The sequence below is a fragment of the Delphinapterus leucas genome, chromosome 20 (genome assembly GCF_059928025.1).
Source record: "Delphinapterus leucas isolate spDelLeu-1000000601 "Yukka" chromosome 20, BTC_Dleu_Yukka2, whole genome shotgun sequence".
In the NCBI taxonomy this organism is placed as follows: Eukaryota; Metazoa; Chordata; class Mammalia; order Artiodactyla; family Monodontidae; genus Delphinapterus; species Delphinapterus leucas.
In genome coordinates this window covers 21052501-21071062 of record NC_143148.1, presented here as the reverse complement: position 1 = coordinate 21071062, position 18562 = coordinate 21052501, and positions in this window count along the sequence as shown.

Below are 18562 nucleotides of genomic sequence, written 5' to 3'. Positions count from 1 at the left end.
GGAAGGTGGGCTGAAGGGAAAATAAGACTGGAGCTCTTCCCAAGGCCTCATCTACTAGGAAAGCCTGAGTCCCCAGCAGTGGCACCTTAGTTGACGTTAGTCCCATTTTTGCTGCTGGAAGCCGTGGCTCTGCAGGCTCTGCAGTCTGACCCTAGCCCTCTGGGCAGTGTGCCTGTGGGCCAGTAGATGGGCCCTTCTGTGCAGGGCCTGAGTACAGACTGGCCGAATGAGGACGGGGTGGGGACCAGACTTCCAGGGTCTGCTACCAGGAAAGCCACATGGCTCAGAAGGCCCTATCGCCCCTTTCTTTTGAGAAGCAAGTGTTTGCTGACCAACAGGGTGAGGGCAGAAGCATTCCTGGTGACAAACTGGCAGCAAATTCATGTGCTTTTTCTTCTGCACCAAGAGAAGCAGCAATGCCAGAGGCTTCACTGTGTCAGCATTTTGCGCTCAGACTCCACACTGGATGGGCGAGAAACACCACAGTGGAGGGGAGAGCGTAAACACTGACTTAACATTATTGGAGGAGAGCAAGAAGACCTAGCAGTGCCTCTGCACCTCTTTTTTTTTTTTTTTTTTTTTTTGCCTCTGCACCTCTTGAAGGCTGAGCACGCCCAGGGTCTCCCACGGACGTGCCCGGCGGCTCGACCCCGCTTCCGTCTGTGCATGGTGTCTCTCACTTACCAGGAGGGTCTGAGTCTCCTTGGGTGCTCTCCCCAGTCTAGCCATCACTGCCTGTGGTTGGGAGCTCAAGTCCCAGCACCACCTCAGTCAGGGCAGCCTGACCCAGTGACAGCCCTCGGGTGTGACCATGAGGTCACTAGTACTCAGAGCACTCGTTTGCCCAAGGCCTCACAGCCTGAGACAGGTGGAGCTGGGATTTGAACCCCATAGTCTAGCTCCAGAGCCACGGATGGCTGCAAGGATGAGAAGATACTCCAAAGTGCATGATGTGGTCCCTTTATTACCTGGGTTCCCACTGAGGGAATCTCTGGTCTTCCGTGTAATGTGGCTTCTGTTCTGGCTATCTGAAAGTGCCACACTGGTAACAGCGTAGGTGCTATAATTTCCTAAACCCCACTGCTCTTACCCACCCCTCTACAATGTAAAAGGCAGCCAATGTTGTGTAAATATACAGTTGCTTTCCAGAAAAGTTGTTGGAACCAATTGCCATGTGAAATCTGTTTTTCATTTGGCGCAGACTCAAGTTTCCATGTGAGTGGCTGTTTAATTTGTAGACGTCTCTCCCCCTCCCCAGGGAGACTCGGTGAGAACGCTCACCTTCCATGAAGCTGCTGCTGCTATGCGTGTCTGTTTCTGGGACGCCCTGTTGTCCCGAGGCCCACTTAGCACTGGGTCCTGTGCTCTAAGGACCATGGCATCCTCCCAGTCAGAGAGGGGGTGAGGAGGGCGCAGGCCAGGCTGGGCACTGGCTCTGAGTGAGCGTTCCCAGTGAAGCTGCGCCAATTGCTGCATAGGGAAGCACACAGGCTGGCCGTGTCCCCATGGCCGTGACACAGGGCTTGTCACGGAGAGTGGTGTGGGACTTTGCAGTCCAGTCTCTCCCTTCTCCACTGCCCAGGGAGCAGGACCCCAGCAGAGCCGGGGCCTTTGACATGTAGGATACCTGTGAGACACAGCTAAATTCGCCTTGTGTGTAAACCTTCATGCCTGGGAGAACTCTGACCCAGAGAGGCCCGTGGAGCAGCAGAATGGTTAACACCTCAGGACAGGATGGAGGAGGCTACGGGGTCAGGAGACATCAGTCCAGTGACCCACTGTTCCCCAAAGAGCGAGTGGGCCCCAGGCCCTTTATATCCCCCAGGGCCAGCTCTGTGGAGGACACAGCCGCACTGTAGGGCCTGCAGAGGACAGGTCAGAGCCTCTAGGGCAGGAAAAGGGTGAAGCACCTGGAGGGTAAGAGGGACATGACGGGCCACGGCTATTGTATTAGCCCAGCCTGCTGTAACAAAATACTGCAGGTGGCGACTTAATCAACAGACATTTCTTTTCTCACTGTTCTGGAGGCTGAAAGTCCAAGATTAAGGCGCCGTCAGGATTGCAGTCTGGTAAGAGCTTTCCCCTTGGCCACCTCATTGTGTCCTCAAATGGCCTTCTGTGTGCACTCGGGGGCGGGGGTATTCTCTGGTGTCTCTTCCTTTCTTATAAGGACCCCAGTCCTTGGGAATTAAACCCCTACCTTTATAACCTCATTTAATTTTAATTACCTCCTTAAAGGCCCAGGGCTTCAGCACAGGAATTTGGAGGGAACATAATTCAGTCTGTAATAGCCGTGGAGCTGTCCCAGCTGGGGCAGACTAGTTGTGCCCCCACCCTGGCCCCCATCCTCGGACACTGGCCTGGCCTTCCCACCCCCCATATGGAGTGCTTGGACCGTTAGCTCATCCAGCCCAGCCGCGGGACCCTGAGCTCCCATCGCCGCAGGACTCTAGGACCTGCTCATAGAACTTCAGTTCAGCTGCTCCCTCCAGTACCAGGAGCCCTGAGGGGGCTAGGTTCCCTTACGTTTCTGCAACAGCTGAAATCCTCTTCCCTCACCCTCTTGTTGGGGCCAGGCACAGTCTGGTTGGGGAGGAAATGCACCCACAGGTAGGCAGGGTGGGCAAGGGAGGCTCCCTGGAGGAGGCAGCTCTGGATCCAGGCAGTTGTGGGATGTGACGAGTGTGGTCACACAGGCTCAGGGCAGGGGCCGGCAGGGCCAAGGTGGAGGACCCAGGAAATCTGCCCACAGGGCCCAGGGCCAACAGGAGGAGAGGCAAGAAGGGCTGTGGGACTACAGCTGCCAAACTCAGGAGACGCCTAGCTTATCAGTGGGAGGGGAGAGATGGTGGGAGCTGCTAGCTAAGTTCTAATCCATGGGGCAGAATGTGGAATTCTGCTGATCCAGTCACCCAGTTCTGAAGTCTTTTGACACTTGAGAGCGTCACCATCTGTCAAGTGTGGCCATGAGACTAGATCAGGGTTTCCCGAAGTTGTATTCTAGCACTTCCTGTATGAGAATCAGGATGCGTGTTAAAAGCAGCCAGATCCTGGGCTGCAATCAGTCTCCAGGGGTGGAGCCCAGATAGCTTTGTGTTTCTCTAAGACCCCAGCTGGTTCCTCCAGTCGTTGATGTTTGAGGATCATGGGCTCCAGATGGTGTCTAAAGTCTCTTCCAGCTCTGACATCTGGACTGTGATTTAAGCTTTGGGCCTCTAGGGATGGTGCTTTCTCGATGCTGGAAAAGATTGTCAAATGACAGATCTCTCAGGTTCTGAAGAGTAAACAGGAACATTCCCCCCAAAAGCCATAAATTATGCTAAAAAGCATTCTTTCTGGACAATGGCTTTAGTTCTAATTTAGTTTGCATTTCTTAGCTATAATGCCTAATTAAGACATCTGTTAAATGTCTATAATATTAATTTAATAGAGGGGGTTCTAATACAACTGTATTGGAATAGTCCATTTAATTAACCTCATGGGCCTTTAATGGATGCCTTAAATAGACATCATTAACAAGAGTGCTAGACAAATTAAAATTAGAGTCAATAACATTCTTGGTAATCTTTCCTGAGCTGTGAAGGGCAAGCATTGCTAAGTAGACAGATACAGAGATGGGCTGCACAGAGGAGTGTTGGAGCTGGTATCCCCAGCGGGGTCCACAATGGACAAGGCCCCAAGCAGGGTTCAACCACGCTGTGTCCTGGTTAGCTTTGCCCAAAGAGGGCGCTTCTGTCCAGTCGTAAGAAGCAGTTCTCAGGAGCACAGCCCTGCTCTGCCCCTTCATACACCTTTCACAGAAAACGTTTGCTGACCTGGTCGTTCGGACTGAGCTCCTGGATGTGGGAGGGAGATGCGGGAAGAAGGACTCACCCAGAGATTCTCACTAAATACCACAGATGCGTGGATCAGGAAAGGTGGCACAGGCTAGGACAGGGCAGGATTGGCTGGAATGGGCAGGGGGAATGGGATGAGATGGAATGAAAGGGAAACATTCTATTGCTTTTGGCCCTCCCACTCCACTGAACAGCTCTCCACTGCACATCTTTCCAAAGGCAGTAGTCAGTCCTCTTATCTTATTTGGTCTCTCATCAGCATTTGCCATGACTGACCCCTGAAACAGCTGTGTAGGCCCACGCTCCCTGACTTTCCTCCTGCCTCCCTGGCCTCACCTTCCCGTGTTCTTTCATGGACCCTCCTTTTCCCAACTTCTAAATGTTGGCTGAGTCCTGAACGCCATCTTCGGGCTCTTCTGCGTTTGCTCCGTGGGTGATCTCATCCACAACTTCAGATACACTTGACTCTGAAAATCAGTTGGGAGGAAGCAGCCTACCTTCCTCCCAGCCCCAGACCCGAATCTGCAACTCTATTGCCTGCCTCCCCCCAATTCCAGTGTGAACTCCTGAAGGACAACGACTCTGTTTTGACCTCTGCTGTCCCCCTAGTGATCTAGAAGCACTGTCTGACCCCTAACAGGTGCTCCAAGAGGGAATGAAAACAAGTGCCCAGTGACAGCTCCACCTGCAGATCTAATGGCCTCCCAGCCTGATACGGCTGCACGCAGAACTACTGACTTTCCTCCGCTCCCACCTCAGCGAACGGCCTCATGTCTCTCCCGTTACTTAAGCCAGAAACCCAGGCGTCATCCTCTCTTGCATTCATGCCCCCCAACGAATCTTTCATTAAGTGCTGGTGGCCTCCTTCCAGCCCTCCTTGCCGTCTCCCTGTCCTACCCGCTGTCATCTCAACCAAGAGTCACAGCCCCTCCCTGGACCCCAGCCTCCACACACGGCCCCACGACAGCCAACGTGACCTTTGTGAAGCATGACTCACATCATATTGCCCTTCTGCTCAAAACCCACAGTGACTTCCCAGTGCACTTAGAATGAAAGCCAGCTCCTGCCCAGGGTCATCAGGGGCCTCCCACACCCGACCCCAGCCAGCATCTCCAACCCTGGCCCAGCCCACCTCCCCGGTGTCCCACCCCCGTGCCTTCTCCACATCTGTTCAACTCACTGTTGGCACCTGTCACTCCCTCTGCCTGGGACTCTCTTACCCTGGACCTTCAACCACAAGACAGCCCCTCCTCTGCATTCAGCTCTCCACAACTGGCCTCCCTCTCAGAGGGGCCTCCTCTGAGCAGCCTCCCACACCAGTCCCTCTCTTGTATGACCCCCATCTTACACCTTCTGTAGCAGTTCTTAATATCTGACGTAATCTTATCTGTTGTTTACTGTCATTTTCTTCCACTAGAATGTAAGCTCCTTCAACACTGGGACTTTGCCTGTCTTATTGGCCATTATAGCCATCGTGACCTCAGTGCAGTCTAGAACACTGCCTTGCACATAATATGTGTTCGATTAAATAGTTGTTGTCTGACCAAAAACAAAAAAACAAGGAGCCAAGGGTATGACCTAATGACCTATACGTGTTGGGACCCAGCAGCCGAGATGCTGGCCATGACCCGCTCCGGCCCAGACAGCACCGTCCCCATCACCACTTGTCCAGAGCAGAGCAGGGCTGTGTCCTGGGACCCACAGGCTCCCCACCTTCCACGCTGTCAGGGACCCCAGGCAGCAGCAGTTCCCTGGGTCATCAGGCCCCGCCCTTCCCAGCTACTCAGCCAGCTGCACTTACACTTCAGCTGTGTGTTGTGGGACATGCAGTGTGTGTGGCCAGCGCTCCTCTGCCCTTTCCAGCTTCGCCCACTCGACCCAGGGTGTGGGCGGGGGCCACGGGTGGCTGGTGCGAGTGACCCGGCCTGAGAGGGGCTGAGCCCAAGGAGCCCGGCATTCAGTCAAGGAAACTCGAGCTCAAGGTCCAGCTTACTCTTGACCTTCAGGTTCAACCACAAAGGATGTGAAAAAAGCATGTTGATGGTAGTTTCATTTAATCTACACAAATTACACTGTACCCTCTGCCAGAAGAAAGGGCAGGAGAGAAATAACGTTGCAGATGGAGCTGCCTATGGCCCTGCCCTTCCGTTAGGTGGAAACTTGCCTTGCAGTGGTGTGAGATGGAAAGCATCCTTAGTTGCCCTCTGTCTCCCCAAAACGTGTGCGACTGTAATGCTGTTCACAGTAACACAGACCCTCAGCCTGTGGTGTGCTGGAGGGGCTCCCTCACCCAGGAGAGCTGACGTGTGCCTCTCTTCCGGCTTCACTGCAGCACTCATGTCGGCAACTCGAGGCCAACCATGGTGGGAATCTCTAGACCACGCTACCAATCAGGCTGGTTCACCATTTACCAGCATGCTGCCCGCAACACCGGTCAGCGCCTCTGTGTGCAGCAGGAGAGGCCGTGAAAAGTTCCAGCCCTGTGAGCAGGACCCCCTGAGAGAGGAGGGTCTGTCTCTGCAGGGTCCCCCTGCAGGAGATTTGACGACACGATTTGAGCCTGAGGGGTTGTTTGACACCCAGCCCACAGAAGATGGGACACTGTGGGCCGGGGACTGGAAACATGAGTGCATTTGCTGGCTGATAGCTTACAGGACTGGAAATGAAAGATGTGTGCTCTTTCTGCGTGCGAGTCTATTACGTGGGTGCTTCGTACATTTCTGAAAGTTAAGCATCTCCCTGAAATCTTGTTTCTTGATGGCAGCGCTGGGTTACCCTAATGGCTCTTGCTCAAGGATCATGGATTGAAAGCAAGGAAACCCAAAGTCCTAAGAAATGTGGTGTGTCACATTTACAGTTTTAACACCTCCCTCTCAAAATACTGGCGCTCTCTCTCTCTCCGTCTCTCTCTCTCTCTCCTCTCTCTCTCTGCCCTGGACCTCCAGGGACCAATAGGTCAGCAATGCTGTTACTAGGGTGATGGCCACAGACGTCCTCATCCCCGCCCATGAGACGCTCTAGTAGGTGTGACAGACAGTGAGCGGTGGGAACGGGGCCTGTGGGGGCTGCAGAGTGGGGTGGGGAGGGAAACGGGGCCCGTGTCAGGGGCACCTGGCAGGTCTGGAGGTGGAACAGGCTTCCCCTGGGACCTGATCTTAAGATGAGGCCAGAGGGCTGAGCTGGAGCCAGGCAGGCAAAGAGGCCTCCTGCAGAGGAGCTGGAGGTGGGAGGAGGGGCCTGGAGAGGAGAGTGCTGCCTGCAGCTAGAGGCTTTGGACACTGGGCAGGGCAGCGGGAAGCCAGGGCTGGGGGAGGAGGAGAGACGAGGAGTGAGCTAGAGCAGGCCACGGCCAGGCCTGGGAGACCAGCAACGAGGCTGTGCCTGTGAGGGAGTGTCCGTGGCCTAGACCAGAGCACAGGCCTCAGCGATACCCAAGCAACAGGTTTGAAGTGTGCACACAACTCCCCACGGACAAGGCCTTACGTTCTCGAGCCTCCTCCCAGGAGCCCCCACCTGAGCCTCCATTCACAGCCAGGTGGCTGTAAGGCGGAGCCCGGCTGAATAAGCAGAGGGAGGCCTCAGCCAGCCAGGCAGTGAGCGGAGGGGCTGGAGCACAGCCGGCAGGGCCAAGGAGGAGGGCAGAGGCTGCAGCTGAGCTCTCTCAGGGAAGAGAGGAACGAATGAGCCAGTGGGCAGGTGGGAGAGGAAGGAGGAGCCCTTGGACAGCAGGAAATGAGGAGGAAGATGGGAAAGCTGGGCCAAGAAGAGGGAGTGGTGTGGGCACACCTCCGAGATGTCCCTACCTGGCTTGGCTCTGTCGCTTAGGCAAGCCACCACTTTGCAGTACCTCAGTGTCACCATCTATAAAATAAGCATCACAAGTAAAGCACAATGACTAAGATTTACTATGCGTATCACCTCAGAGAGTTCCCACAATGTATGGTCTCATCTTTCAAACATACAGGAGCCTGTCAGTTGTCAAAGCTGTCCCCTCCGTGGCCACACTCTTGGTGGAGGCTTCGCACGGGTCATCCGTTTGCTGGCAGAGGACACTGAGATTAATCCACCCAGGATCACACAATGGTGGCTGGAACACGTGGTTAGGCCTCTCTCCCCCACATCAGCTAGTCTTCTGGAATTTGATAAAGACTCCCTTTCCCCCTGAATTTAAAGCCCCCTCATTGCCTGCCAGGGTGAGAACAGGACTGATTTTTGCGAAGCCAGCTCCTGGCTCCTGGTGACGTTTGCTGCAGAATGTAGACTGCAGTAACTATTGAACCCCTATCATCCGGCTGCCGAATTAATGTAAATGATGGTTAATGTCCGCTCACAGAGGCTGATGTTTCTCAGAGGAGGCCCTGCCAGCCGCCTGGGCCCCATGCCAGGGGCGCTTATGGTGGCAGCCCCATTCTGGCTTTGTTGAGTAACAGGTAAGTCGTGGCCTTAAATAATGAGGACAGAGGGCTAACGGGCCCCAAGAAGTGGGGTAGCACAGTCCCCGAATGAGATGAGAGAGGCACTCCCTCCAAGTTTCTTTCCTCTCAGCCCCAGAGGCTCAACGGTTTTCTGAAACCCAAGTGGCACCATTTCCTAGGCCTTCCTGCACGGAGACCAAGGAGCGTTTCTCCCAGCCCCTGCACGGAGAATAAAACCCTAAAATCCCTGCCTCCCTCCAGCCTCACCTCAGCCCCAGCTACACGCTAGGGGACCAAGCTGTCCAGGTTTGCCCGGGACCACTGTGCAGTCCCAAGCAAACCTGCCAGAATGGTCTTTCCTGTTCACCGTCTGGCTTCTTTTAGCTCCGGGGGGAAGGGGGGCACACTAGATGCCACTCTCTCAGGAGGGCCTTCCCAGACCACCCTGTCTTAGTGATCAGCCTCCCCCCAGTGCTGGGGCACAAAGCTGGCTTTCCATGCCTGCAGGTCTGTCCCCACCCTGTAGAGAGTGCTGGGCCTTGCAGTGGCTGCCCACACTTCCCTGCCCCAGTCATGGGTGGAACACAGGACGGTGTGGGGCTGGCCTTTCTTAGGGAGAACCTGTGTCCAGCTCAGAGCTGCTCATCCTGGCTGCATATTTCAACCATCTAGGGAGCTTCCCGAAGAATTCCAAAGGCAAGACCTCACCTCCCCCAAATTAAGCCAGAATTCTTTGGGGCGGGGCCCTGACATCTGCATGTTTTTAATCAGTGGTAGAAAAGCCTGGGTTTAGATCCCAACTCAGGCACTCCCAAGCTGCATGGCCTTGGGCAAGTCACTTGGCCTCTGGGAGTCGGGGCTTCCTCTTTGTACAATAGGAAAGTCTCCCCCGTGTTGTAAGAAGTGAAAAGGGACAGGCACAATAAGTCTCATTAATATTTGCTCTGTCCTGGCTCTTTCTGTTGCTGAATGGATAGTTCATGAGCATCAGGAACCAGTCTGAGCGCTGGGGCTTTGGAAATAGCTGTGTCTCACCACCCCAGACATGTAGCCCCGGTGTCCAGGGTGACCACGGCTACACACGGGCCCGGTAGGCTGGGCCAGGTGCCCCTTGGCCCAGATACCAGGGGCCTGGATTTGTCACGACCCTTCCACACTCTGTTATAAACACGCACCTGCCTCCTTGACTGTGAGCTCTGAGAAACCCATGCTGAGTCCCAGGGCTCAGCACAAAGCAGGCTCCGCGCAGGTGCTGGGGGAGTGAATGAGGGCGGGAGCCAGCGAATGCGCCCACAGCTGGCATAGCCAGGTGCTCGTGGGTCATTTCAGGGCCCTCTCTGTGACAGGACTGTGCTTCCGAGAGGCTTCTCTTGACCGCCCCATCCAGTGACCCACCTGCAGGCCAGCACATGTCCCAGCATGCCTTGCAGAGGGCACTTTGGACTAATGTTTTCAAAAAGTCTATTCCAGAAACTTTAATGTAGTCAATATAGCAGGTGGTGACCATCGTTCTGTTGTTTTATTTTTTTCCTTTTTTGAAAAAACAGAATAAACTGTGGAATAAAATACCAAAGTAAATTGCACATTTTATAATAATAAAGTCAGGACACTTTATTTCCTCACACTTTGTTCAGTTATATGTGAAAATGGAGGTCTACAGACACAAGGAGTGCTGATTTGGGTCTGTGTTAGGGAGCTCTGCACCAACACCTGGTATGAGGGACAGTGAAGGCATATAACAAGGAAATGGTGTTCAGAGGCGTGAGGGAGCAAGCCCAATGTGTCACAAATTATCCAGGGTGGAGCTGGACTCCAGCCCAAGTTTCTTACTCCATTACCCGGGCCCTAATTCATCCACACCTCTGTGGAGGCCCAGGGTCTCCTCTGGCTCAGGAGCACTGAGGTGGGTGAGTCTTCTCCACTGTGGCCCTATGCAGACAGGTGTCTGAGTTGCAATTCCAGGAATCATAGACTTTGGCCTGTGGCCACTGAGTGCATCAGTTGGGGCTATTTTGGTTGCAAGTAACAGGAAACCCAACCCAAACTGGTGAAACAAAAAGGGAATTAATTGTACCCCATAATTGAAAGGTCAGAGTAGCACTACCTTCAGGAATGGTTTGATCCAGATGAAACAACGTCTTCAGGACCCTCTCTTGCCATATCTTTGCTCTGTGTTGCCTCCTTGCTCAGACAGCTTCTCCCTTCACAGCAGCAAGCCTCACATTCCCTCAGTCTAGCTGAGGTCTAGCTAGAAAGAAAAGGAATGTTTCTTTCTGGTTGCCCTTCCTCCAGTCCCAGGATTTGACCATTTGGACCAGGTCTCCATCCCTGTTCTGTTCTGTGGCTGGGGCATCCAAGGCGCTAATTGGCCAGGCCTGGGTCACATGCTTCTGCCCTGGAAACACCTGGATGGATTATGGGAAAGGGACTGTTCCTGCAAATGCATCAAGGTGCTATTTTAAAAGAAGGGAGGATGGATGCTGGTGGCAATGATAATAGTAATAGATGTCCACTCCACTGAGCTCTTGAAGAAGGAAACAGGTGCAGCACAGCGAGGGGCCCTGGGATGGATTGGTAGCGGTAATTCAGCTGAGCTGGAATTCCATCTCCCAGCATTCCCTTTCATGCACAGCTCCCAGTGTGAGGGGCCACAAGAGACCTTCTGCCTGAAAGTTGGGGGGCGGAAGCACAGTGGCAGCCATCTCCTCGGAGCCCTGAGGTCGGTGCCGGGCACAAGGCGCCACTGCTGCTCACATTGGCAGGATCTGCTGGCTCTCAGGGCTGGCTGGGGCTGCAGCCAGGCCCATGGGGCCTCCAGCTCCTGCCGGGTCCTCCTTCAGCTCCTCTGGTCCCGGGCCATGAAGAAGGATGCCAGCTCCTCCAGCAGGACTCCCTCATGGTGAAATTGGAGGCAGGGAGACGGTGAGAGGCTGATGCAGTGCCGGCCTCCCAGGTGCATTCCATCCTTGCGCCCTCCCCGTTACATGCATCATCCCTTCCCAGTCACCTGCCCTGCAGGCTCCAGGTCCCAGGATCACACACAGAAGTAATGGCTTCATGTAGTCTGTCTAACCAACTCCCACAATAGGATGAGGTCAAGTCCCTAAAAATAAATCCTTTATGATATATAATCTCACAGAGGTTCTGCTCCTCTGATGGACCCCTGACACAACAGCTCCTGAGCTACCGGCTCTGAAATCATCCTGATGAGCTCAGGAATGATACATAGGACCAATGCCAGGAGCAGCCTTCTGCCCCCGGCCTATGAGGACTCCCGAGTCACCCCAGGCACCATCAGTGGGTCCACTTCAGTCAGGCACCCAAGTCCATTTTGGAAGAAGCTTTGGCCCAGGTAGAAAACCTGGACTAGAGTCACTCCATCAGGACACAGGATCATCTGGGCGAAGAACATCTTCCCCACAGCCGCTGCCACCTCCCTCCCTTGGCTTATCCCAATGAAAATGCCCTCACTAGGTGTATCTCACTATATAAAGATGTGGTCACAGGATGTAGAGGTCTTTGCAGTTGACTAGCCAACAGTTGCTCTAAGCCAATCATAGTCATCCTGCTCTCCTTGCCAGGGATTGGTTTATAAGTGGCCCTATTCTGGCCAATGAGAGCCATTGTGGCAATTGTCAGCACTGTTTGCTAGTACTTCCATTTCTCCTCACTTCTGGGGAACATTTATTTCCTGGTCTCCTTGTGGTCAAGCGGGGCCATAAAACTAACCTTGGCCAATGAGTCATGAGAGGGAGGCCTGTGTGTCACTTCTGGGGCAGAGCCGTTAACTGCTGGTGGGAGCCCTTTGGCACTGCTGCCACCAACAAGCAAGACGGCGGCTGCTCCCTCAGCCGGGTGTCTGAGTGATGCCAGCGAGGCGGCCCTCTATGGACCTGCTCTGGCACGTAGCATACGTGGAAATAAATCTTTGTCGTTTTAAGTCGCCGAGACTGTGAGATGTTTTGTTACTGCTGTGTAACCCAATTTTTCCTGGCTGTTACAAAATTCTACTGGGGGTTCCAGGACAGCTTCTTCTCTTCTGAGAATGAGGTACATATAGAAAGAGAGCCAATAACCCCCTTTTGTTCCTCTAGATGGTGCTATGTAGGGATGAGAAGCCTGGAGCTCAGCCTCCATCCTGACACCAGAAGCCAGCCTGAGGGAACCACCACCCTGAAGACCACAGGGCAGAGGAACTGAGAGAAACAGGGATCCTTAAGGACGTGGCCAAACCACTGAGTCGACCAAGCCCGCAAATTCTCTTGCTGCTCGGCTTCCTGTTATGAGAGGAAATAAAATTCCTTCTTGTTAAGCCAATTTGAGTTGGAGTTTCTGCTACTTGCAGCTGAAAACACCCCAGCAGATAATTGGTGTAGACACACTTCTTCCTCACGTAAGCTGTGGAGGGAGTAGTTTTAAACCAACTTCACCCGTGAATAACCTACATCCAGAAAGGAGCAAAGTTTCAAAGCCACGTATCCTCTCCTCCTGATCAGAAGGCTAAGCAGGATGAAACTATGTATTAGGCAGCCAGAAGTACAGACACCAAACTCAAAATTGGCTTACGTAAAAAAAGCAGGGAGAGCAGAAAAAATTGGTTCATGTAACTGAAAAGGATGGGGCACTTGTAACTTCAGACGTGGCTGAATTCAGGGCTCAAAGATGCTGTCAGGAATCTGCCTTTCTCCATCTCTTAACCATGTTTTTTTTCCAGGTCGGCTTTACTCTCACTCAGGTCAATTGATCCTGGGGGGTGTTGGTTCTCATCTGATCAACCTAAACTTCCCAGTGTTGGGACACCTTTCCCAGGAGCACAGTGAAGGGCCTGAGTTGGATCCTAGCCTAGCTCTGATCGTGCACACATCCCTGAACCGACTGCAGCTGGAGAACATGGTGCTCTAGTCCAGCAGACTCATATCCCACACCTACCTCCAGGGCTAAGACTGGGGTCAGTCCTCTCTGAATGAAAGGAATGACGGGGGATAAAGGCTCAGTTCCCCCCAAAAAGCCAAGTATTTCTGCCAGAGAAAGGATGCCACAAAGGAGAAAACAGTGGATAAAGACATCTGTGTAGGCCTGGTGTACTTGGTTTTAATGAAGAGGCTGGGCTGGGCTAGGGGCAGGGGATATGACTGTTATGTCGAGTCTTTGCCAGTCCAACAGCAAGGAGGGAAAGGATAAGACTGGGGGGAGGAGCCGTCTTAGTTGGTGTTCACCAGGAAAAAGCCAGAGACAAGGCTTTTAATGCAAGTAGTTTATTTGGGAGGTAAAGACAAACACTGGCAGGGGAGAGAGGAAGTGAGGCAGGAAAGGGAAGGCAGCCAACAAAGGGTGTGTTTTCAGGCAGGCTGGAGCTGTGGGCAACTGCAGGAGACCCCACCTTGGAGTTATCCCACCTGAAGGGTGAGGGAGTTGGGTTATTTATCCACCAAGGCCAACTGGTGAGGGCTGTCACAGCAGGTTGATTCCTGGCATGTCCGTACCACCACGCAGGTGAACACAGGTGTGTTCTGGAGCTTTGGAGAGAGCTCACCGGTAAACAGATCCAGAGACTGGCTGTTGGCCTTCAACTTACAGGATACGGGCAAGACACCAGATATCTGCTGCAGAACGAACGTTAATTAGGCCAGTATTGTCTGCTCTACAAGTAACCACTTCAAATCCTAGCAGCAGCCCAGCGAGGCAACTTCCAGCATCCTGAAAAGCCTCAGGAAGTGGCCCTCAGCTGGGGAGGTGGGAGGGCACAGATTCGAATCCTGGATGCCTGGCTCTGAAGCTACTGCTGTCCCCACACACCCCACAAATTCAGCAGGGCTATTCTAGGCCACTGCCAGTCTCTGCCAACTTCTCAGAGAAGGAAAACCAAGCAGCCACTTCAGAGAGCCTCAAGGGCCTGTCTTTACCAATAGTCACTTTCTGGGCCCTGTTCTGGGCTCCCTGGGTGCCCACTGTGATCACAGTCAAGGCCTCCCCTTCTGTGACAGCTGCTCTTCCCAGAGTCTCTTTTCAGGAATGTTTTTCTGCAGATGCTAATGAATGACCCTTAAATTTCCCAGGAAAGGCTACCTCTTTTTGAAGTGGCTGAAGATCTCCGCTCTTGATTGCAATCTTCCCAGAGCTGATTTTGGCCACTCGGCTCTTACTTCTGAAGTGATGATGGGGGTGGGAGGAGAGGAAAGTGAGCAGAAGACAAGTGTTTGGCGCTCAGCTCTCCTACAGAAACTGCAGTCCCAGGAGGCAATTTTTTAGGCAATCAGAATTGTAAGGTAGAGAACAGAACTATTTTCTTTTCCGTTTTGTGCACAATTTCTCCCTGGTTTATACTCCAATATAAGGCACACTACCTGTATAAATCATGACTTGTAAAGATTTGCCACTTTTTTGGTGATTTTAATCATAGGAACAAAAGTATTTCTAGAAGTCTCATCCCTAATTTTTAAAATTAAAGTCTATGGGGAAATGTGACTTGAGCTGGAGAAATTTATATTACATGTAATTTTTAGAAGTCACATATACATGCTCATAGATGTCAGAACACTTATGAAGCACTTGCCAGGCAGTGTTCTGAGCACTTTGCGTATATTAACTAATTTTAGCTTCACAACAACCCAATGATGTCAATGCTATCATTATTCCCATTTTGCAGATAAGAAAACTGAGTTTCAGAGAAGTTAAGTCACTAGCCCAAAGCAGAGCTGGGATTTGAATCCTAGCAGCCTGGCCCCAGAGCGTGTGCCCTTTAATGCTATTGTCCATTCACAGACAGATGCACGGGCCCAGGGAGACACTTGGGCCTCTGCAGACACACTCACGCCCACCACACACTCATACACATGCCTCCAGCCCTCCCGCACACACGAGCACACACACGCTCCTTTCCACAGGCTCTCTCCCACTCCTTGGTGAGTCCTGGCACAGACGAGGGAGAGAAGGCTCTGCACTCGCAGCCTCATCTGGGAGGCTGGGACCCTCCTCTCCTGGTTTAAAGCCCAGCCCACACTCACATCGTCTTCCTCACCCCCTACGCGTGAGAGGGCAGGCCCCGCCTCTCCAGCACCACCGTCCACTCTGATCATCTCGTAAGGCAGGTGGGACCTGTCCTCCTGTTCAGCTGGGGAAAATGAGGTCCAGAGAGAAAAAGCAAGCGGCCCAGAGGCATCCTGGGAGCTGCAAGCCCCGCCCACCCCCGGCCGATTCCTCTGGGCACAGAGTGTACCTTTGCAGCCCGAGCAGATAAATTAAGGCCCCGGTTAGGGTGGTGGCATTTTGAAGGGTCTGTCACAGCGCAGGGCTGGCATACTAACGCCGGGTCAGGGGCTGAGGGTTACTATTGCCTAATAATACACGCGTCCCGCCCACGTGCCACCCTCCACAGCCCTCAGGCGGCCCCACAGGATGTTCCCATTTCACGTGGACCCCGAGCGAGCCAGCCGCCGGCACAGCAGCCAAAGCTGTAAATCTCGGCTTCTTCTCCCAACTGCTGGGCTCTCTCTCACACTTTTTGCGGCTGGAGTTCTTATGGGAAGACAAAAAATAAAAAAATAATAAAAAACAAAAAAAAATAAATTACTTGGGAATTTGTTTTTAATTAAGCAATAAGGCTCGATGGGGCCTGGCTGCCGCCTCATAAAGCTGCTCCCGGGGTGTGGGGAGGCATTTGGTCCAGATGAGTGCCTCAAATCAGCCCGGAATGTGATTAGATGATTACTCCCCGGAGTTAATACAAGATGATCTTCCCCAGAGTTGTCTTATTGCTATTATAAAAAGTCTGCAGGCAGGAGGGGGGAGGATGGCTTTGCTGCTTGGAGAAGATGAAAACGTCGATTCTAGCTGTCAGGGCGACATCAGGGCCTGAGCTGCCTGCCCTGCTTCCCCTCCTTCACCACACCTGCTCAAATGGTGAAACCCACCAAGCTGGATGGATGCTAACATCTTTCAAAATAAATGGGTTGTTTCATTTTGACAAAATAAATAATTCATCAAAAAATATATATAATAGAGCAGTTAACAGTTGGAGAAAATTACTAGATTAATGGCAGGACAGTTGCTTCAAAAGTTGAATTTCAATGGGTTAAGAAAATTGATAAAATAATTAAATGTTTTTGCAAAACTGACTCTTATGACCAAGAAGAAAGAGTCAGAAGCAGAGGATGTCATATCAAGTGATTACATTTTGTCTGAATATACATGCCTCCTCCAAACCAACGTGACTCAACCTTTGTTCATTCTAAGAATGTTTGGGCAGTTGCAAGCATAACCTACATTTTACAGTTGCAAGCATAACCTCCAAACCAACATGACTCAACCTTTGTTCACTCTAAGAATGTTTGATAGTTGTAAGCATAACCTACATTGTGTTAAATGGAAGATAAACATTTTCATAATTTTATTTCATTTTTGAAGATCAAAGTACTTTCTTCTTTTTAAATTTTCTCTCTTATTTTGTCCCCGTCTTGAGATGACTCACTTTAAGGGGCTTTTCTCTGATAGTGGCTGTCCTCAGATAATGAGGACCCCCTGCATGTGTAATAAACAGAGGTACAGATGTGGTCTAAGGTTAAATTTCATGCTCCATCAGAAAATTCCTAAGGGAAAGAGACCTCATTAGTAGCAGACACATGCAAGCACTTTCAAATACAATTGTGATGCCAACAGCCAAGAGACATCCCTCTTTAAAAAGACAGCTTATGAATGTAACGAATGTGGCTGAAACTTCAGGCAGAGCTCAACATGTTGGCACCAGAACATTTTCTAGTACATTCCCTAACTCTAGACTGTGCTCCTAACGGAGACTCAAATCAACCACAACAGGTACTGCCGTGCATATCATGGGTGTGCACGTGGGGACTGAGCCCAAGTCACTTGTCCTCTGGGTGTTAGTCTCCGGGGAGGCAGAATCACAGAAGACCGTGATGTTGAGCAACAGATCAGTGAGAGGGCTCAGCAGGATGCCGTGGGAGAGATGGAGAAGGGCAGGAGTCAGGGGAGCCTCTGCAGTGGGAGGGATGGAACATCTGAGACCTGAAGGCTAGATTTCCCAGGTGAACCTCAGAGAGAAGGGTGTTTCAGAAGAGGAAGCAGCGGCGATTCAAAGGTGTGAGAGGAAGGCTGAGCACACCTAGCCGGGACGCTGACAGCCTATGCACTGGGGAAGAACGATGCCTTGGGTGTTGATTCTAATGAAGAAGAACCACCCAAATCCAGTGTCAGACCTTTGGTAGTCCAAGCCTCTGAGGGCTGAGGAAGGAGCAGCCTTAAAGGGCTGCAGGTATGTGTGGGAACCACAGCTTTCCCTGACTGTCCAGACCTGGATGTTCTACCCAGAGAGGAGCCCAGCATGGTGGAGGCAGCTGGGTCTTGCAGCCCTTGCCCAGGACTCCCCTTCCCCTGAGGGTCCTCGCCGCCTCCTTGCCGCCCCTCTGTGCAAAGGTCCAGAGTCAGGAAGGACGCTGGTCACCCACTACACTCTGACCTGCGAACAAACACAGGCCAAGGCTCCGACACTGTGGTGAGAACTTCCTCAAAGCTAGGCAGGAGCAAAAGGGAAATAAACAAAGAAAGCAGTCATCATGGCCGTTGCTACAGTCCATCTGGAGCTGGCGATGAGCTGGGCACTCAGAACTACAACAGGAAAGTACAACCCACTTTATTTGATAGCTTTGTCCCATTCACTTTGGATAGAGTTCCTCTACAGCACTGCCGACATTTGGGGCCAGATAATTCTTTGTTATGGGGCTGCCCTGTGCATTGTAGGGTGTTTAGCGTCATCCCTGGCCTCTACTATCTACAAACCAGGAGTACCACCCTCTCAGTTGTGACAATGAAAAATGTTCACAGATATTGTCCAATGTCCCCTGGGGAGGAAAATCATTCACATTTGAAAGTCATTGGTTTTAAACATGAATCTTAAAAGGAACATCTCCAGGCTGGTCAAGAGACCCAGGTGTCTGACCTGCTCATACAATCCTCAAGGGTTGGTTTACTCAATAAGAGGTCCTATAGAATTCAAAAGGGGTTGTGTTGTGGGCAGTAGATTAAAAAACAAACAGGGCTTCCCTGGTGGTGCAGTGGTTGAGAGTCCGCCTGCCGATGCAGGGGACGCGGGTTTGTGCCCCGGTCCGGGAAGATCCCACATGCTGCGGAGCGGCTGGACCCGTGAGCCATGGCCACTGAACCTGCGCGTCTGGAGCCTGTGCTCCACAGCGGGAGAGGCCACAGCAGTGAGAGGCCTGCGTAACCGCAAAAAAACAAAAAACAAACAAACAAAAACCTTCCAACTTCCCTCCTAGACTGACAACTTAAGAAAAGGTG